Source organism: Colossoma macropomum, unplaced genomic scaffold, assembly GCF_904425465.1.
Source record: "Colossoma macropomum unplaced genomic scaffold, Colossoma_macropomum, whole genome shotgun sequence".
NCBI classification, from domain to species: Eukaryota; Metazoa; Chordata; class Actinopteri; order Characiformes; family Serrasalmidae; genus Colossoma; species Colossoma macropomum.
Genome location: NW_023494911.1, coordinates 290,727 through 295,498, shown reverse-complemented (window position 1 = coordinate 295,498; position 4,772 = coordinate 290,727). Strand labels below are relative to the sequence as shown.

The 4,772-nt window shown below is 42.0% G+C and overlaps 1 pseudogene; it reads right to left on the bottom strand.

Annotated features, from left to right (window-relative positions):
- Positions 1–710: 710 nt before the first annotated feature.
- LOC118800568 lies at positions 711–3,980 on the bottom strand (annotated as a pseudogene).
- Positions 3,981–4,772: the final 792 nt, after the last annotated feature.

Genomic DNA, 4,772 nt, shown 5'->3' with positions numbered 1-4,772 from the left:
TAACATCAGCTTTATGATAATTTAGCAGATCAAGTTTAAAGGTCTAATGTAGCCGTGAGGTTTGTACAAATTTATGACTAAACAACTTCATTATATTATTATTGTATTTAATTAATTTATTAATTAATTCAATTAATAAATTGTGTATGTTTTTTGTAACTGAAACTGTAATTATCCATATTTAATAATCATTTTTTAAACCTCTCTTACAAATAAACAGGTTATTTTTGTTTCTGTGCCTTTAAGACTACTATATGTAAATGAGCTCTGTTCTAATTGGCTGTCCTGGTGCCTCGTTCAAAAAAACACTCTGAGCTGAAAGTGCAGTAACAACACTTCATATCAGCAGGAGTGGGCGGGGCTAAACTGCTGAAGGCTGAATGGTCACCTAATCCAGGTCAGTAGTTTCACTGGTTTCTTGTTCATTAGAAAAGTGTGAAAGTCCATCATCCATGTGTGGATTGTAGGTGACCAGCAGGTCCGAACCTTTATTACACACTTCTATAACCTAAGAATAACTCAGTCAGTTTACACTGTAGTTCATGTAGTTAATGAATAATAAGCTTTAGAATGTAATAAGCCTGAGATTATTAGAGGATAATCACTATTAATAGACTCTGATCAGATATAATGAGGTGAGGAAAAAGGGATGATAAGAACAGAAACTTAGTCAGACAGGCCTCACAGACCATCAGCCACGATCACCACCATCATTTTTTATCACACAACCTCACAGATGATCCTCTATAGACAAAGAACCCAGCGTAGAGAGGCTTAGTGAATGTGGAGTGGACTGTATGTAGGAGGGTCATTGTGTCAGAGACGCTGTAGAAGGACAGGATTCCTGCACTGTGATCCACATAAACTCCTATTCTGGAGGATGGACGTTCTGGGAGATCAGTGCGAATGTTGTTGTGCCAGAAAATGAGAGAAGAAGAAGAACAGCACAGACTCCAGGACTGATTGTTACGTCCAAAAAAACTATCATAATCCCCTCCTTTCCTCCTGATCTCTTTATATGAGACTGATATGTCCACCTCTCCGCTCCACTCAACCTCCCAGTAACAGCGTCCACTCAGACTCTCCACACTCAGCACCTGAGGCCACCAGTCAAATCTCTCTAGATGATCAGAGTAACTCTGGCCTTCATTACTCCTCTTCACCACTCTGTTCTCCTCATACACGATGAGTTGACGACTTGTTGTGTTAGGATCCAGAGTCAGCTGACAGAAATCTAAATAAAATCACAATAAAATAAAGAAAATAATCAGTTTATGTTTGTGTTCACAGAAAGTTCTTATTAGAAGAAAAACGTTGTGTTTGTTGTTGTGTTTATTTTCAACTTTAAACGTCTCTACAGTGAGAATTTCAGACGCTGCCTAAAGGCTCAACTTACACTGTAGAAAATCTTCTCTGCTCTTTGGTTCTGAGAGTGATAAAGGAGCTGCTGCAGCTGTGGAGACACAAGAACACACAGGACCACATCAATAGAATAGAATAGAATAGAATAGAATAGAATAGAATAGAATAGAATAGAAGAGCCAGCAGGAAGCTCCTCTTACCCTGTGGAGGGATTTTCCTGAACTCCTCTCTGCAGAACTCCTCTAGTCTCTCTTTCAGATCAGAGAGAGCGCTCCTCACTCCATCAAATGAGAGATGGTGATGGACAGAGATGCTGGAGGAGTCCTCAGATCCAGAAGAGACGCTCAGAGACTGAAAACTCTACACAGAGGAAAAACAGAATGGAGAAAAAGAGGAATGAAGCAGCTCAGACCAAATCAGACTAAAGATGAGCGAGTGATCAGAGAGAGCTCTGTTTATTACTGTCTTCATGAACTTTAGCTGAGAGGAGTTTGATGAAGTTGATGATGAACAGGTTCCTCTGTAGATCAGTGATTGTTACCTGGAGGAAATGGATGTGATCCTCTGTGAGTGAAAGCTGCTCCAGCTCAGTGTTTCTCCTCTTTAGATCAGCGATCTCCTGCTCCAGTTTCTCCGAGTGTTCCTCAGCTGCACTCAGTTCAGCCTCCTCCTGAGCTCTGATCAGCTCTGTTAGCTCAGAGCGCTTTTTCTCAATGGAGCAGATCAGTTCAGTCCAGATCCTCTCAGTGTCCTCCACTGCTGTCTGAGCACAGCGCTGTTAGAGCACATACAGAGAGCACATTTAGAGCTCCGTTTAAAGGAGGACTTCAGTAGAACATCTCATTACACACTTTCACTCCTCACAGTCAGTGTAGTCCATCAGTTCAGACGGGTTTAGATTACTCAGGTCTGCACTGGAGCTGTGAGGCTAATGTAGCTAAGCTGTGGAGTAACAGTAGAAATGTTCTATGACTCACTGTGATCTATAAAAATGGTACAGAGACACAGACGAAAGTGAGACTTCTGGACGGCTGCTACTGCTTTCAGCTATGCTAACACACTTTTACGTGCTAACTGGTAGAGTACAGTATCAGCTTGTTAGCTACATTAGCCTCGTAGCTCCAGTGCTGAACCTTCAGAGCCCAAACATGTCTTGTGTGCTGGACTCCATTTGGTGTAATGGGAGGAGAAAGTGTGTGAATTTAATACCAGAGTGTCCAACACTGAGCTCCTCACTGTCTGACTGGAGGAGAACCTGACTGAGCTCTGAAATATCCAATCTCTGCTCAGTCCTCACCTTAAGAGTGTTCACAGCCTGTTCCAGCTCCTGCAGCTTCTTCTGCTTCTCCTGGATCCTCTGCTGGACGTCTCTCTGCATCTCCTCCAGCTCCCTCTGTCAACAAACACACTGGATGACTGGGAATCATCACCTACACACATTAGGATTACTGTGAGTTAAAGAAGGGTCGTTCCACACCAGCTCACCTCGTCCCTGTCCACTCACCTCATGGAGTTTCGTCAGGTTCATACACAAACTACAGGTTAAAGCACTTTTCTGGACTTTCTAAAGGTCCATTTGTTGGTAAAGTGTTGCTAGACCTTTCTATAATGTCTCAAGTTGACTGAACTAAACTGACGTTTCTTCTTGAACATTTCCATGTGAATCCAGGACGTGAGCAGACATGCTGTAGGTGAGTCAGTGTGGAGTGATTCAGTAGTGAAGTTCACTGTTGTTCTACAGAGCTTTCACACCATCATGTGAGCACTATAAGGCTGAAGATGGTGTTGGCTGGTAAAACATTCACAGACTGCTCTGACTTTATTACTATTGCTGAGGAAGAAAGAGTTTATTCAACACTTCCTCATCCACAACACTTTACACACATTCTTTACACACAAACCCCATTAAACTCAAGAACTGAGACAGTTTAAATCCTTCAGCTGATGCAGTTTAGCTTCATTTAGATCCAGAAGGTCTGTAGTTCTCACCTGTTTCTGGGTTCTCTCTGCTGCAGCTGAGACTGTATCGTGGCCTTTGTGTTCATCCATTGTACACAAATAGCAGATGCAGCTTCGGTCAGTGCGACAGTAGATCTCATCAGTTTGTCGTGTTGAGAGCAGATCTTCTCTTGTAGTCGTGTGGACGCTTTGACCAGCTTGTGCTTTTTCCAAGCAGCACCTTCATAGTGAGGTTTAAGATGATCTTCACAAAAGGAGACCAGACACGTCAGACAGGATTTTACAGCTTTGAGTTTCCTCCCAGTGCAGAAATCACACTCCACATCTCCAGATCCAGCAGGAGGAGCAGCTCGGACTTCTGCCTTCTTCAGGTTCTCCAACATTTTCAGCTATAAAGTAGTTTCTGCGTAGAACAGGCCTCGGAGTGAAGGTCTCTCTGCACTGGGGGCAGCTGTAGACCCCCCTCTGATCCTCCTGATCCCAGCAGCTATTAATGCACACCATACAGAAACTGTGTCCACAGGGAACGGTCACTGGATCCTTCAGCAGATCCAGACAGACTGGACAGCTGAACTGGTCCTGATCTACTGAAATACTGGCCTCTGACATTCTCCTGACCGTCTACACTGAGAGAAGAGAGAGAGAGAGACAGAGACAGAGAGAGATGAGAGAGAGAGAGACTCTGAGATCAGTTTCGTTTTCTCTGAACTGAGTCACTTCCTTGTTTTTCTGTTGGTTTCAAGTGTCACAGAGAGGAGGAGGAAAAAGAGAGGAGGAGGAGACTGAGGACGTGACTGTTGGTGGAGCAGGTATGTACCTTTATACATATATATATATATAATATATATATATATATATATATATATATAGATATATATATAAAACCCCAATTCCAAAAAAGTTGGTACGCTGTGTAAACTCTAAATAAATGCAAATAAAAACAGAATGCAATGATTTGCAAATCCCATAAACCCATATTTTATTCACAATAGAACACATATCAGATGTTGAAAGTGAGACATTTTACCATTTCATGAAAAACATTAACTCATTTAGAACTTGATGGCTGCTACACATCTCAAAAAAGATTGCACAGGGTGACAAAAGGCTGGAAAAGTAAGTGATACTATTTAAAAAAACAACTGGAGAAGCAATTTGCAACTAACTCACATGACTGAGTATAAAAAGATCATTTTAGAGAGGCAGAGTCTCTCAGAAGCAAAGATGGGCAGAGGTTCACCAATCTGGGAAAAACGTCTAAAAACTCTGGAACAATTTCAGAAAAATATTCCTCAACGTAAAATTACGAACACTTTGGTTATACCACCATCTACAGTATATAATATCATCAAAAACATTCAGAGAATCTGGAGAAATCCCTGTATGCAAGGGACAAAGCTGATGGTCAGTATTGTATGCATGTGATCCTCGGGCCCTCAGGCAGCACTGCA